The sequence below is a fragment of the Grampus griseus genome, assembly GCF_964374135.1.
Source record: "Grampus griseus genome assembly, chromosome: 5".
In the NCBI taxonomy this organism is placed as follows: Eukaryota; Metazoa; Chordata; class Mammalia; order Artiodactyla; family Delphinidae; genus Grampus; species Grampus griseus.
Window position 1 is genome coordinate 75,602,669 of NC_138998.1, and position 17,275 is coordinate 75,619,943.

Here is a 17,275-nt window from a genome sequence, read left to right on the forward strand (position 1 = left end):
GCGGGCCCGGGTCGCGTCTGCACTGGAGCGGCGAGTGAGGGCCGGGGGCCGTTCTTGCGCGGCCGCCTCATTCCCAGACCGGCCGCCAGCCCTCCTGGGTCGCCTTCGCCGCTCCCCGCCGCCGGGAGCCGGGAGTCGGGAGCCGCTTGGAACCGGGCACCTGCGCCCGCAGCCCGGAGGTGAGTCCCGGGAGCACAGGACGCTTCCCCTGCGCGGGCTGGGCTGCAAGTTGCAAACTTCAGCAACTCGGGTGGGTAGAGGGGTAGGGGCCCGGGGCCGCTGGCAAGTTGGAACCAGGTGGCGGAGGCTGCGGGCAGAGAGGAGGGAGTCCCCGCGCTTCCACGCCGCCCTCTGCCACCTCAGCTTGGGCTCCCTTCGTGCTGCCGCGTTCCCGCCGTCAGCCGGCTCCGGGTCCGGGCTGCATGGGGCCCTGGCCCGGCCGCTGTCGGTGCGTCTGGGCTGCACGCCGCGAAGGGGACCTAGGGCCGGGCCTGGAGGAGGGGACGGACGGTTGAAAGGCTGGGAGAGAGCCGGGCTGAGGCGCCGAGGGTGGCGCCGAGATGGAGGCTCCGAGAGGGCGGACGAGTAAACCCGGTGGAGGCAGAGCGCAGGCGGCGAGGCGCGTGGGAACGCGTGGCCCGCCCGGAGTGTGAAATCTCGCGCTCGGGGACGTCCCTGCTCCGCCGCCGCCTGCGGGGGTCCCCACCGGATTCTTCCCAGACCCCCTGCCCTGGCGGGGCCCTGCGGAGCCCAAACTCTGCCCCGCCAGGCCCCAGATGCAGCCGTCCCGGAGCCCGGCGCTCCCGCCTCGGCGGGCGGAGAGGGGCGCGGCGGCGGGAACGCGGGATGCGAACGGCGCTTTCCTGATTTATTTTTCTCATGGTAATTTGTCTTTGTGGTTGGGCTGCCCATTCACTTTCCGCTCACGTCTTGCGGGAGATCCAGTGAGGAGGGAGGGAGCGGGGGGCGCTCCGGCACAGGGAGAGATGGAGACAGGAGAGGGGATGGGGATCCGAGCCGGGCGGGAGCCGAGAGGGAAGTGGGCGTAGGACCCGCAGAGGATGAAGGCGAGGCTGAGGACACCCGGACGAGCGGAGCCGCGGGCGGGCGGCGGAGGGAGGACAGAGCCGGCCCCTTCTCGAGCGCAAAGTTTAAACAACCAGGAGGAGCCACCTGAAGCGCCCTCCTTGCCTCCTCCCCTTCCCTCGGTGCCCAGTCCTCGGGTTATTCCCTCTGCCCCGCCGCGCCGGGCTGCAGTGGGCCCCGAGTTGGGAGGAGGAAAGGTAACTGCCCTCCTCTGCCCCCACCCCTGCGATCCTCTCCAGGTATTCCGCGGTGGTGATGAGAGCAGCCGGAGCGGGGAAGGGCTGCCCGCCCTCGGGATACGCTCTTTCCCGGCCCCTTGACTGAGCGGAACTGGGATTGGGAGGTTGGAAGCTCGCCTGTGTCTAGACCCTACCACGATCCTACCTTCTCTGAGTCCAATCTCCTTCCACATTTCTCAGGCACCTCCACTCCCCCTCCCATCCCCACCACTTCGGCCTCATTCGGCTCCTTCGTCAGCGGCAGCGGCGTCTCCCTCCAGGCCCTTCTGGCCCGCCTCTCTGTCCTCCCCGCCTCTACTTTCCCTCATCTTTTAGCCTGTTCTCTTCCATTCCTTCTCATTTACCGCACTGCCCCCCCGCCCCAGTTCTTCCTGACCTTCAAAAGTGGGCTCTCACCTTTTCTGAACCAGGATAGATGACCTTGAGGAAGGGGAAGAGGGGAACTTGAGCCTGAGAACTGGACCTCACAACTAGGAAAAGGGGGGCAGATTAAGAAGCAGCTTGGAAAAACCCGCCGATACCCTGCCCCAAATCTAGATTACCAACCGAGGAGGAAGGGGGATAAAATATCAGAGAGAGAGAGAGGGAGTTTGCCACTTGATCACTCTATAGACTACAGATCTAGAAATTACAGTTTTAAGTGATCTAATCTCTATGTGTGCATGTTATCCTGTACTTTGGGGATTGATTGGAACATCCCACAGCCTGGTCCTACCTGTCACCTGCTGGCCCCCTACTCACCCTGACTCTCAGGGCCCACTAGGATTCTACTGTGAGATGATGAGTTCCTTGAGGTCAGGGGGCCATCTTATCTTATACAAATCTAGCACTTTACATTGATACAAGGTACCAGACTCAGAGGCAGGACTGGAACTCAGGTCTCCTGCCCCTCCCCACCCAGCCCAGTGGGTATGAACCAGTTTTATTCTTTACAAAAAAAGAAAAAAAAATCCAACATGACTTTTTGCTTCCTCTGATGTAGTAAAGCCTTATGCAGGAATTGGATGAGAAAAAACTGGAAGCTCACATAGGATGTTCAGGAATCCCAAGGGATATCCAGAAAGCCCTGATCCCTGAGTGTGGGTCTGAAAAGGGGAAGGGGAGCCCCAGCAAGGGGGCAGAGGGCTAGCAGGCATTTAGAGAGGATCAGCCTGGCAAGGCTGTAGATTGGCGGATGGAGTGCGTACACTTGGGAACAAGATGCTCTCGGGTCCAATTCTTTTGAACATTGATCATGATACTCCAGTTCTTAATCTTGGCCACCCTCCTCTATCCCACAGGGAAAGCCCAGAAAATATCAATTCAGGTCAATGCCATAGAGTCAACAAATTCACTACTTTCATTGAGGATTGAGGTGGTAGAATGGACACAGAAGGCAAAGGACAAGATCCCTGGTTAGAAGTGCATGTCTCCTTGTTACATAGCCTTAAAGGACTCATATATATAGTTTCAATGCCCCACCACCCACACCCCCAGCAGCTAGATGTTCCCCATGGTCCTCAAGTGTTGGCTCTATTACTGAGTGGACACAAGGTAAATAAGACCAACAGTGGGACTAAACTCACATGTTCACTATTTATCAAGCACCTATTATGTGCCAGGTACTAAAAGCTATGGATGCAACAGTAGATAAGACATGTCTCTGATCTCCAGGATGGAGGTGAATCAGCGTGACTAGGAAAACACAGTTACTAGCATTGCCTCCACTGCTGTGATAGAATTTATTGTGGATTTTTTTTCCCATGTGGGTTTGTTCAGGTGACCTGACAGCTAATATGGAGTTGTCCAAAGGACTTGGGGTCTAGGGTTTGGGGGAGGGCTGAGACGGCTAGGATTCCACCACCTTAGCTCTTCCCTCAGCACCAAGTCCCCTCTCCATGCCTCAGATTCCTCACTCATCAAGTGGGGCTGAACACCTACATTGTACCTGTGGTGTGGACAGAGGCAAAGCCAGGTACCTGAAGATCTGAGGAAGAGAACTATTGGGAGGGAGTATTTGGTTATTTATACATCAGTGTCTGAACCTCAGTGAGTCTTGGGATCATCCTTTGCCTCATCCAGTCACCTTGATCACTGGCCTGTCTTCATCACCTGGTGACTCTGTGTGTGTTTGTGTGTGTGTTGGAAATAATGAATGAATTTTCTTCACATTCAGATCTTTGCATTTGAGTTTAGCCATCACTAAGTTGGTCTTAAATTTATGACAAAGCTTAACTAACTTGTCTTAAATGTATGACTAGAAGCCAAAGCAAGTGTCTTGACTAATGGAGTTTCATTGAATTGACTGAACTGAGCTCTTCTTTTAGAGCTTATGGGGGCAACACGTGGATTTCACTGGCATACTGCTGTATTTTTGTGGACCTCCCTCTCTCTGACTTTTGGTTTGATGACATCTGCCTTAGCTGAGGAGATGGCTCTCTGATGGGTAGTCTGGAAGGGGATCTTTGTGTATGTCACTTTCTATCTCAGATGGAGGAATCTCCTCCAAGATTTTCTTTCTGAAAAAAATTCCCCTATAACCTGCTTAAATGCTAGAAAGTACCAGCTGGGAGCAGAGTTCTGAAAGGGAAGGGGGGGTGCCAAACATTCTGTGGTTCTGCCATGTCTGCTTCCCTCCCTCTGCTTTAGTGAGCATGAGAGATGAAAACCAAACCTTGCAGAATGCAGTCTTTAATCCTGACATTAGTCAGGGACTCACCAATGAGCAGTGACTACACTTGGTACCTCCAGAGTGGGAAAAGGAAAAAAAGATGGCTTCCTATCCAATTTGCAGCTGGGAACAGTGGGGAAAGCAGGACGAGGGACCTGGGAGGGATGGTGACTGGGCATGGGAGAGTTTGACCTTGAGCACACTTCCCAACAGTTGGGCTTCGCATCCTCCTCTACTCTGACTTGAAACAGGAGAACAAGGATTCCGTTAGGCTTTCCCTGAGCTTTAAAGGCAATGCTGTGTGCTGAGTCCCACCGTGACACTTCCCTCATTGATCTGCGATTGATAAGGATGACTTAGGGCTTCCCTGGTGGCGCAGTGGTTGAGAGTCCTCCTGCCGATGCAGGGGACACGGGTTCGTGCCCCGGTCCGGGAGGATCCCACATGCCGTGGAGCGGCTGGGCCCGTGAGCCATGGCCGCTGAGCCTGCGCGTCCGGAGCCTGTGCTCCGCAACGGGAGAGGCCACAACAGTGAGAGGCCCGCATAACGCAAAAAATAAAAAATAAGGATGACTTCATCAGACTTGCACCTGGAACTTGTTTGAATTTGAAGCCTTGTCCGTATCATCAGAATGTCTTTGCATTTGAACCAAGAATGTCTCTGGCCTGTTCTGTGACAGGAAGGGCTGGTACTGGAGGATGGCTGGTGACCATCTGTTCTGCTATCCCCTGAGGAGATAGGTTTAAATTCCCCAAGGAATTGGGTTAGAAAAAGGGTTAGAAACAAGGGAGGCTTCTCCATCTTGAATGGAGATTACCGTCACTTCTTGATTTTCCAGGAGTGGTTCATTTCTTTTTTTGTTAATTATTTGTGGGGAATATTTAGTCTCAGGCCAGTTTCTAGTTACAGCCAGCCCCACTGTTGGAAACCCACCTGATTGCCAGTATCTTCAGAAAGTGCATTGTCCTTTTAGCCTCCACCTGAGCCAAACATCATTAGGAAGGTAAATCTGCTATGTATCGGGTATATGTGTGTAGGTAAATATACTCATATACATTCACATATAAACACAGATACAGTGCATTGCAAAGCTATGTTACAGTCTGATCACCCAGTATTTTGAGTTACCTGCGGCACTGTTCTGCCGGAATTGACAGGAGGCCGCCTCTAGGGAAGCAACTTCAGGGAAGTGGCGGGTAGGGTAGCAATTTAGATCCATCCCTACTTGCCATCCCCACTGGTCCACCTGAGCCAAAACTCCCTCCTTACTGCTCTAGTCATTGTCCTGAAGGCCCCCCAAGGAGCCCTGCTCCAAGGAGTACAAAAGAGCCTCAGTTGGCTCTTAATTATTCAGGGATAGGTGGATCCAGTGGGTAAAGCACCTGACTCAGGACTCTTATTTCCCTTCTTTTGGTGGCTTGAGTAACTTTATACCTGTAGTGAGAAGCTGGGGAGATCTTATCATTTAATACAAACGTTTGTTTCTAGCAGCCTCTTCCCTCTGCTCCTCTTTCCTCAAGGCACCTGAGGGAAACTAGGAGCCCTCCTGAGAGGCCTCATCCGCCCAAAGCAGACTGCCATTAAGGGTCACACCTTGCTCTGTTGGCTGGGGTGTGTTTCTGCCCAAAAGCAGGAGAGAGGAAAATACCACTAGCTCCGGCTTCTGCAGAGTCAGATCCCTGTAGATTTCCCAGCGTCTTGGTTTTCTTCCCTCTCCCTTTTGTAGAGCCACCTGCTCTTGATTTTATGGAGTCAGCTAGTAACCTGGGCCCCACCAAGAGTCTGAGCCAGGAGCAGTGTCCTTGTGGCAAAAGCTCCCAAACAGGTCGGCTCAAAGGAACACTTCTGTGAATGTCCCCCAAGGCTGAGGGTCATTTTCCTGCATAGACCAGGTGCCTTGGGGCTGTCTGCTCCCTTTTAGCATCTCTCTAGCTTCCATAGTGGGTCTCTCTTCACACGCTGGGCTCAGTCTAGAGAGCAAGGCTCAAGGGAACTCTGTATACAGGTAACAGTAGCTTGGTCCCACTCAACTCTAATTCACTGGCTCCTTCAGAACCACCTGGAACGCTTTGAAAAAATATAGACGACCAGCCCGTAATTAAGTCAGAATCCCTGAGATTGGAGCCTGGGCATTGATTTTTTTTTTTTTTTTTAGCTCCTAAAATGCAACCATGGTTGAGAGCCACTGACCTAAATCTTTCCTAGGTTCTACCTGGCCACACGCTAATGGCATGCAGATCCTCTTTGCCCTCAGCCCTTCACAACAGCCAGGTACCAGCTAGAGCTCCTGGCATTCAGATCATAGCTACTGTTTGTGTTCCTGTGTTCTGAATTTAATGACTTTTTATTATAGGCTGATTGTGGGAGCTTCCTTCTAGTGTAACTCCTTTGTGATCATTTTTTCCTTAAAAAGCATTTATAAAAGTAATGCATTCAGCATTTTGGGATATTTCCTTCTAGATATGTAACAAAATTGTAATTGTACTGTGTTTTGTAGCCAACCCTTTTCATTTAATCACGTATTGTGATAATTTCCCCATGTCTTAAGTATTCTTCTCAAATGGGCTTTTCACTGGCTGCCCAGTATTTCATCTCATGGATGTGCTATAATTTATTTAACGAATCCTGTGTGGGCTGGACATCTAGATTGTAAACCACTTTTCGCTGTTATAAATAATGCTGTAGTGAACATCCTTGTCTATAAATCTTTGTGCCTATTGATGATTATTTCCTCAGAGCAGATTTCTAGAAGTGGAATATTTATGCTTCTTTTTAACATGGACCATTTAGACAACTTTTAACTGACTTCCTAGAGCAATAAAAAAACATTCGTATTCACAGCTGGAAAAACAAACTATTATTGCTGAACTTTTCTGAGGCATCAGCCTGGCTTCTTCACCCTTATCTGAGCTGAAGGTCAGCATCCTTGACCTAGCCTTGTGCCTGGGCTCCACCTCCAGGTCAGTTCCACAGATTGCTGCCTCACCATTCAGGTGAGCTCCAAGTCTCTCCTGCCCCTAACCCACTGCATCTTTAGTTTCTTCTTAAACCTTCTTAGCATTTTCTTCTTCACACCTCCAGCCCCGGAACTCTCAGCGCTCAGCACTGCCTTCAAGCTACTGTTCCATAATGGCTGTTATTACTGAGCTCTTATTATGTACCAGTCAGCTCAACTTATGCTTTATCTCTGTTAATCCTCATGTGCCTTATGTGCACATATTATTTTTGTCTCCACTTTCCACCAGAGGAAACAAAAAACTTGGGAGAGAAAACAGTTTGCCCAAGGTCACACAGCTAATAAGTAGTAGAACTAGGATTTAAACCTAGACTGTCCGACTTCAGACCCTACAGACTTAACTGCTACATATACTTTTCTCCGTTCTTGGCTTATGGTGTCAACAAGCTGTTCACAAATGCTCCATCAGCATCCCGTGTACGTATACTGTGACTTTCTCCAGAAGGAGAAGGGCAGTTCTTACATACAAATCGCAGAAGAGTGGGGTTGCTATTCATCAAGTCTCCCTTTTCCTTTTGACCTCCTTGATTCTGTCCTCACGCCTCTCTCCAAGTACCCCACTCCAGAAAACATTTCTTGTCTCCTCACCGACCGGTTGCCAATATCCCAGCGTGTCTTACAGCTGAGAAGGTCCAAGTTATAACATACCCCTATTATAGCTTCCCCACCCATTTGGAAGAATTTGGATGCTACTTTCGCAGTATGGCTTATAAAGCTGTCAGGGAGGCAGGCATGCTATAGTTATGATGGGGGAGAGGCAGCCTGACTTCTGTTGGATGTCAAGTACTGCTTAAAGTGGAGGATTGGATTCACTTTAGCATTCTTGCCTCTGTAACCTTGTCATTGCCCAAAAGGCACAGAAATAGCAGCCCAAACTGTCCTTCTGATTTGATTCGGACCATGACCAAGAACTAGGTGGTGACGTGACAGGGCTTAGATGACAGACACCACATCAGTCTGGCGTTAATGACGGCCAAGGAAAGAAACGACGTGCCCACAGACCTTCCCTAGTCTGTAAGAAATCCGATTTTGGGAAGTATGATCGCATGATTAGGGATTCCAAAAGGGATGATGGTTTGTGACACGTGAGATTCTGCAGAAGGAAGCTTCACGTTTTTATCCATGACTTGGGTGAAACTGGAGTAAGCGAGCTTATCAGATTTGTTGATGACAAGGCTGTGATGGGCATCGCCTATAAAAGACAGGATATTCAAAATGATCTTGACAGACTGGAATGCTGGGTTTAAACCAACAGGATGAAATTTAACAGGGGCAGATGGGAAGTTGCATTTAGATAGCAGAAATTAATTACTCAAGTTCATGATGGGGGGGTGGGGGCCGACTTGATCAGGCTGCAGATCCTGAGAAAAACATCTGAGGGGTTTAATTGTACGCAGGCTTCATGGGAGCCGACGGGGTGATGGGATTGCTCAGAACAGTACCATCTTAATGGGCACTAAGAGACGGGCAGGGTCCAAATTGCGTTCTCTCTGGTCATTATGTCCTCATTTCTGCAGATGGATTTTAGAGAGGACCCTGGCCAACTCAGGCGTGATGAGTCGAGGGCATCCAGGGTCAGAAGGGGATTGGGAAACCCAGCCACAAAAGGCTTAGTGAAGGGAGCCCGTCTGTTTAGAGAGGGTGAAAATCCTGGGGGTCATGGTGGCTGACTGCAGAATAACAGGACTTCCTATAGAAGAGAACACAGTTCATCCGCCTGGAAGAACCAGAAGACTCCAGAGTGGAAAGTACAGGAAGCTGGATTTGTTCACAGTCTGCATCTTCCCAACCAGATGGGTTCTAGCGAAGCAGCAACCAACTGGCAGTCCCGCCTGGAACGCCGTTGGGGAACTCCTGGCCCAGAGACGGAGGATCGACTGGCAGCATACCTCTGTCTCCCTGCGGCTCTGCGGCTCTGCGGCTGGAGGGTACCCGCTTCCTTTCCTGAATACTGCAGAGCAGTGGTTCCCAATGTGAAGTCCCTGACCAGCAGCACCCACAGCACCTGGACCCTGTTAGGGATGCAACAGTTCTGGGGCCAACCTACTAATGCGGCAACTCCCCGGTAGGGCCCAACAGCCTGCCCTTCAGCCAGCCCTCCAGGCCGTTCTGATGCGTGCTGAAGTTTGGGACACTGCTTTAGACCACCCTGGGTGGTTCTTTCTGTCGCTGGAGGCTTGTGGCACTACAGCCTGCAGTCCTCAGCTGGGGAAGCAGTGTGGAACCTTGGAAGGAGTGTGGGCTTGGGGATGAGACAGACTAGGGTTCAAACCCAGCTTGACTGGTTTTGTGTTGTGAGTTTTACATAAGTTCCTTTCCCTCTCTGAGCCTCCTTTTTGTGCTGGAAAACGAGGGAGGGCTAGTTTAAAAAAGGATTAAAGGAGGGCTTCCCTGGTGGCGCAGTGCTTGAGAGTCCGCCTGCCGATGCAGGGGACGTGGGTTCGTGCCCCGATCCGGGAAGATCCCACATGCCGCGGAGTGGCTGGGCCCGTGAGCCATGGCCGCTGAGCCTGCGCGTCCGGAGCCTGTGCTCCGCAACGGGAGAGGCCACAACAGTGAGAGGCCCGCGTACCGCAAAAAAAATAAAAAAGGCTTAAAGGAAGTGGCATAGCTCATGTAGATGCTGGCTGTTAGTGCCAGGTCATCTTCGGAGGAGTCTCATCAGCATCAGCTGCCTTTCCTCCAGAAGTCCATCTTCCCAGTGAGCTTACCTCGAGCCCCTCAGAGAGAAGCCTCCTCTGTATCCCCTCACAGCGCCCACCAGCATGGGTCTCCCTCAAGTGAGGGGTCAGTTAACTCTTGGGCTGCCAGTTCCCTCCCTCCTGGACAATGGAGAGCCAGGGCCACTCTCCTTCCCACCCCTATCCAAGACCCCTATGCTTGAGAGCACGTGTGGGTGCATCCTTCCAGTGGACCTGGGTGTTGCCAAACTTGATGTCATGAGGTCTGTTAGTCTAGACTCTCTGCCTTCAGCATGCAACTTTATCTACTAAAGCCATCAATGAAAGGTCTTGGGGCCAAAACATCTCATGGCGGCCTCTAACTTTAAGTAGTTAAGAAGCCTGAGTTGCTGGTGGCAGACAGGCAGGGAACGTGAGTGGGCCCTTCTTGGAGCTGGGAGATTCTGGGGTCACCTCTACAGGTCCCTTTCCGGTGACCAGCTGGTGGAGTCTTCAGTTCCTCAAAGACAAAGCTCATCTCCCCACAGGGTGGCCTAGTTGATTTTTTGGTCAACACGTCTGATAGAAAGTTCTTCTATTTCTCTGCAGTCTGTGTCTCTCCCCATGGGCTCCATCTCTTCCACATGTGGCTATTCCAGGCAAACCCAGTCACTCCCATTGCACAGCTTTTCAAACACTGGAGACCAGTTGCCTTCTACCTCTCCCATACTTCCATTAGTCCTTCTCTGACTTGTCTCTTCATCTCTGGGCATGGGACTCTGAACATCCTCTGACTTGTCTTAGGTTGAGGTCACCAGAACCAAGTCTGGTCCTCTGGGTGAGGCCCGGCCAGCACACCCTCATGGGTCGAGATACCATACCTTCCATTAACGCAGCCTCATATCTGCCCTGGCTGTTTTTAGAAGCCACATGGCCCTGCTGACTTTTGTTAAACGTAACAGTCAGTCAATACCTCCAGGTTTCTATACCACAGTCTGCGACTCAGCCCCATCTCCCAATTTTGTCTTTGCGCTTGCATTCATTAGCAACGGCTGCCATAACAAAGTACTAAAACTGGGTGGCTTAAGCAACAGAAGTGAATTGTCTCATAGTCCTGGAGACTGGAAGTCCGAGATCAAGGTGTTGGGAGTATCGGTTCCTTCTGAGGGCTGTGAGGGAGAATCTGTTCCACACCCCTCTCCTAGCTTCTGGTGGTTTCCCGGTAGTCTTTGGTGTTCCTTGGTTTACAGAAGCATCATTCTAATCTCTGTCTTCACCTTCACATGGCCTTGTCCCTGTCTGCCTGTCCGTCTCAAAATTTCCCCTTTTGTAAGGACACCAGTCATACTGGATTAAGGGCCCACGCTACTCCAATATGACTGCATCTTAACTCATTACATCTGCAACAACCCTGTTTCCAAATAAGGTAACGTGAGGTCCTGGGGGTTGAACATACGAGGTTTTCTGGGCGGGAGGGGGGCATGGTTCCACCCATGACAGCGCTGTAGCTTTTTTGCTCTTATGTTTGGGACTCTACATTTCCCCCTCATTTATTTTATGTTGTCTGAATTCAGTCCGCCGCTCCAGCTGATTAAGATGTTTTGAATTCTGACATCCAGTATATCTGCTGCTGCTCCCAGCTTCAAGTGCTTTTTGTATATTGATCCAAGGACTTGAGATGTGGAATGGGGTGGGATAGGTCAGAGCCCTACAGCACGCACCTGGACCCTTCCCTCCAAGAGGTCTTGAACCATTGGTAAGTACCCTTGTGTACTTACGATCGTGCAACCAGCTACATGTCCCACTAGTTCTGCCACCTTCTGCTTGCTTGCAACAATTTCACATAGAGCTTGTCACATGTTTTCAAGATCAGCTACACAGGTGAACCCCGTTTCCCTCATCTACCAGCTTGGTGGCCCTGTCAGCGGAGGAGCTGAGCTCTGCCTGATAGGACTTCTTTACTGAACACACATTGTCTGCCCGTGGTCTCAGCTGCCTTTCCCCAGTTCCACCACCCTGCCTTTATCATCTCTGCAGGAATTTTCTCAGGCGGCACCTGGACTTTCCCTCTCTGTGGTTTGCAAAAGCCACCTCAGACCCCTTTCTGGAAGTGAACCCCTCTAGTGCCTGCCAGGTCGCGCGAGAGCCACAGCTGCTCCGAGCCTCATTTGCACGTTCCCCGGGATGCGAGGCTGGGCCAAGTGGCCTGAACTCATTCGGAGCAGCTGGAGCTCTCACAGGCCTTTCGCCAGCCTCAGGCTTGGGAGCCTCCTGTGCCCGAGGCACCCTTCCATGGAACCCCACAGCCTGATGGTGAAGACGGAGAAGACACGAGCTGAAGACAGAAGCGCAGGGCCTGCCGGAGAAGCCCCCCAATCTGGACACCACGTTAGTTCCCTTGCAGCATTCTTCCCCCTTCCAGCTCCTCTTCCCCACATTGCTCTCATTCCTAAAGTCTCTCCTTCTCTTCTCTCTGTTGCTCTGTGACTCCGTGGGGGTAAGTGCATGGGCGAAAGTGGGGTGTGTGACCAAGGGGCTGACTGGCTGGGGGCAGGGGAGGGGTGCTAGGCGCCGGCTCTCCCATTCACTCATAGGGTGACTCTGGGCAAAGTATTTCTCCTCTCTGAGGCTCAGTTTCCTCATCTGTGAAATGGCTATCATACCTGCTTCAGAGTGCGGTCGTGGGGATTGAATTAAATGAGGTCCTTTTACTAAAGCAGGTCACCTGGTATAGTATCTGGGGCCTGAGAGTACCAAACAAACCGGTCCTTTTGCAGAGCGGACTGGCCAGCTGGAACCTGATGTGGCGGGTGGGAGGGAGGTGGGGTCACAGCCTGGGCCCTGCACGTGGGGATGGGGGCCAGGATGCAGTGAGGCCATTGGAATGGAGAAGAAGGAGTGAGCCTGAGAGAAATGGGGGAGGAAGAAGCCCCAGGACTGAGCAATTTGCAGAGAGGATGGAGGGTCGTGAGGATTTCCTAGAGTTTACTGAGAGCTTACGTTGTGCCAGGGCATTTAAAATGGTATGAAAAAATAAATAAATAAAATAAAATAAAATAGAATGCTCTGGTATGTATCTTAACTCATGAAAGCCCTAAGAGTAGGTATGACTTTATCACCCCCATTTACAGATGGGGTGACTGAGACGCGGCGATATTAGGTAACTAGTAAACCAGTCCCCAGGCTTCCAACCCAGGCAGGCTGCTGTCTCCCAGCTCGTCGTACTCTCCTCCGTCTGATGCACATGCTTTTCTATTCCCCCTTTCCCTTCATCCATCATGATGACCCCATCCCCGGTTGCATCCTGCAGGATCCTCACAGCATCTCCTCCTCACGATTGAGGGCGTGGGGCTCAAGCCTCTGCCCTTCTCTAAAGACACTTCTCAGGGCACCTTCCATGAGGTTCTAACTCACATCCATGTCCGTTCTCCCCAGTCCCACCATCAATCTGTAGAAGGGAGGATTTACGTTTGATACAGGGAAAGCTTCTCAAATACGAACTGCAGGAGAAATTACAACAGCTGATTGAAGGCGACTGTGGCATGACTTAGCTGGAGATCTTCAGGGCTAGGGTGGAGGGATGGAGGAGGAAGAGGATGCAGGGAGGTGGTGCGGCTGCTGTGTCCTGGACCACTGAGACCCACGGCTCCAGATGCAGGATGAGTGGCGGCGGGGTGCTCCTCCTGGCAAGATGGCTGCCCCTCCTCAGTAACCCATGGCTTTAATTACACTTCACAGCCTGGTCCTGCTGGGAGAGAGGATTGCTCTGAGATTGTCCTACTGGGCTAAATGTTTGAAACGCTTTCCGCTTCAGAAACTCCTCTCCTTGAGAGGGCAGGGCCAGGGAGGCTCCGCCCAGGTCTGGGACCTGGGGGGGTTAGGAACTGGGGGGACGGGCATGCCTGTGACTGTCCCCTGCTCTTTCCTGCCCTGGTCACCTATCTGGGGAAACCTTCGTGACTGAATTAAGCCTTCTGCTGGCAGACTGGTGCTGTGGCCTCATGCAGGGGCTCTGACAGAGGGAAGAGGAGAGGGGGGCGGAAAGGCACACAGGGGAGAAAGCACAGGTAGCCCTAGGGGTGGATAAATGCCTCCAGCCCCAGGGATTAACTCTGGGGGGGATCTTCTTTGTGTGCTCAAATACAGCTACCATGTGTGACGCCCCACCATGAACCGCTCTCTCGTTTCAGTACTCCTGGAGGCCTATAAGGGAGAGGTTAGCCCACAATTTACACATGAGGAAAAGACCTCAGAGAGGTTAAGAAGCTTACCTAACACCCCACAACTCACAGAGGTGAGGTAACCAGGCCACAGTGAACCCAAATCACGTGCTCTTTCCACCTGATCATGGCCTTCTCCCGGTAGCTTGGAACCTGCCTACCGGCTCCTGTGGATCAGGAGTACCAGACAGAACCAGGGAGCTGCGTTTGGTGGTAGAGGGGAGGTTGGAAACGAGGGGGTTCAAGCATTTGGGGTATGCAGTGTTTTTCTGCTAGAACGTTGTCCATAAGTGCTGTCACTGCTGGGAGGCCCAGGGCTCTGGGTTTCTCTGGGTCATTCTGTGTCCTGCGGAGGTGATGGTGAGGCTTTTATGGGAAGCCGTCCTACCCTTCCATAGCATGGCTGTGGTCTCTCTCCCCTCCTCCCCAGTGCTTTCTCTCTCTCTCTCTCTCTCTCTCTCTCTTTCTCTGTCCCTCCCTCCCTCCTTCCCTCCCTCCCTTCCTTCCCAGGCTGGCCCTCTCCTGTGACCTCCGTAGGGCAGCAGCCTGGATGTCTTCCTGAGCCCTCTAGTGACTGCTCCCTGGCCTGCACTTCTGTCAGAAGCCTGTGTCCTGGGTACTTTCTGAGACTCCAGGATGGAACTTTCGGTCACAGGCGGTGTGTGCATGTGTGTATTGGTGGTGGGGAAGGGTTCATTCCACAGAGGCCTGAGGCAGAGTCTGCCACGCTACGGAGGCCCCACCTCCCATGCCAGTGTGAATGCAGAGTCTCACTCTTCTTGCCCAAACTCCAGACTTCATCTCCTATCTTCCCATGTGCACAGGGCATCTGGGTAAATCAATGCCCAGGGTGAGCCCCAGATGTCCCACAGTCCCCCATGTTGGACCCATACAGCACTGTGCTTCCTCATGTGTGGCAAGGAGGCTGGACTGGGGCAACCACATCTTGGATGCTCAGCGTGCCTGACATTCTGCTCTCTAAACACATGTTCCCTGATCCGCAGAGGACCAGCCCAAGCCTTGTTCCCTCATGTTATGGCTGGGGAAACTGAGGCTCTGGTAGTTAAGTAACTGGCCCCAGGTCACACTCTATCTCACTGGCTCTCTCAGTTCCCTTGCAGCCCTGACAGGTGAGGGCTTGCAGGAGTAAGGGGCTCAGCAGCTCAGTCAAGGGGCTTACTAACCACCCCCTCACCCCACTTCTGTGCTTTCAACAATGGCCCTTGGGCCTGTACACTTGAGGGTAGGCTCCCAGGACAGGCTGTCCATGTGAATGGTGCCCCTGCCCCCCATCTTCGAGGGAGTCTCCTCAGTGACAGCCCCGTGGCTGCACAGCCCAGATGTTCAGCCCAAGTCACACCCCATATTTGTCTTAGAGGTTTGGAGTAGTGAGGCCGGTGAGGGGATTTGGAGAGGCTCGCATCTCAGAAGCTCTGATAGAAATCAAGCTCTACTCACCGCAGGTCTCAGATTTTATCTGTGTTGAGGAGACCCATTTCATGAGTCTGACACAACCTGGCACCCTTCATGAAGGTGTGAAGGTCGACGGGAGGGAGGCTGGGCTTTAGACTGCAGGGTGGCCTGCATGTGTGGACGGTCTAGCCTTCGAGGCATCAGAGAGACCAACGTTTCTCCTGTTGGGCTTGCTCTGATAGGACTGAGCCAGAATTCTTCCTGGTCCTCAATTTAAAGCCTTGTTTACGTTGTGAGTGGAGATGTTTGCAGTGAACTGGAGACTCACAGGGCTTAGAAGGACCTGGGATGGCATTTAGTGCAGAGGCAGCGGGAGCTGCAGCGGTTCTGGAGTTTCAGCCGTGCCACACTGTGAATTCGGCTTCATGGCCGAGCTGGTCCTCCTCACTGAGTGACAATGGACTCCTCTGGGTGTGGGGAGGTCACAGTCATTCTCAGGATTTTGAAGAGACAGGCCTCTAGTATTCTCATTATCTGGTGATAATATTTATACTTCTAAGTGAGAGGTGAGAAACCAGGGATACCTGGCCTTGATCAGATGGGGATGCTGAGAGGTGAGGAAATGGCAGCATCTCTGTGTTACGATCCACCCCACGTGTGTGTCCATGTGCAACGGGGAAGAGCCGGTGTGGGAAAGAGAGCAGAGGCTGGCGGCGGTGCCCAAGATCGAGCTGGTCTGCGGCGTTGCCCGCTCGGTCCTCTGGGCTCTAACAGCTCTCACCGTAGTGGAACACAGGGACCTTCTTCGAGTTCACAGACTCGACCCCTTGGATAAGGGTGTGTGACGCACAGCTCTTGCCTTCAGGGAGGTAACAGACCCTGGGGGAGGCAAGATGCTGGTTAGTCCCGTAGTCTAGGAGCTCCCAGCATTGGCCACAGCTCTGCCTGCCATGCCTGCAGGGGCCATTCCCTAGGAAGAGTCTGGGCCGCTCACCAACTCTTTATAGTCTCGGTGATTCATCTTCACCTGCTCTGGGCTAAATGATGGTGATGATACTGACAAAACCCATTTTTTAATGGAGTGCTGTTGTTAAAGAACATTCACATCCTTATTTTCTTCTCCCAGCAACTGTGGCTTCTTTTTACTGAACTCCATGCCAGATGCTGTTCTACTTGCTTTTTGTACGTTATCATATTAATTCTTACACCAATAAAAATTTGGAATTTGGTACTGTTATACCCATTTTATAGATGAAGAAATTCTCCAAAAGAACATGTCCAAGGCCACACATCTACTAAGAGGCAGTTGCAAACCCTTGTGTCCAGTTCCAAAGTCTGTGCTCTGTCCCGTCACACCGCACAGCACCTGCTATCAGTGTGGGTGTCCTGGGAGACTCTGGCCACCATACCCTGGCCTTGAGCCCTGGAATTCTGGACTTGCTGAGTGCTCTCTCCTCACATCGAGCAGAGCTAGACACCTTGGGCACTTCCCTTTTTCCTCCAGGGTGAGCTCTGACTTTCCTCTCCAGACCTGTTTGGGGTTGGACTTGAAGTTGCCCACCCAGAGTGCCCACCATCAGCGGCTGTGGTCTCTCCCTTCCCTGGACATTTGGGGCACTCAGCGGGGGTGCTGTCCCTTCCCAGTCCTCCAGCATACTGGGGTGTTTTTTAAAAGGCAAGAATAGAACTCAGAAGGAGTTTCAGAAAGAGAGGGACACGGTGCTCCAGGGCTCCGGGTCAGCAAAACTTCTTGGTCCTCTCCAGCCTTGAGGTCAAGGTTACCGGGAAAGGAGCCCAAGCCATTCCCTTCTCACTCTGGGTTGTCCTGGCACTGGCCAGGGTGGCCACTGGGGGAGGCTATTACTGCCCGAATACCTGCTGTGCCATGCTTTTGTGGGAGGGCACAGATTGGAGCTGGTAGCGCTCCCCTGGGGCCCTGACCCCTATTTCCCTTCGTTGTGCCCATTTTGAAAGGGGATGTATGGTTTAA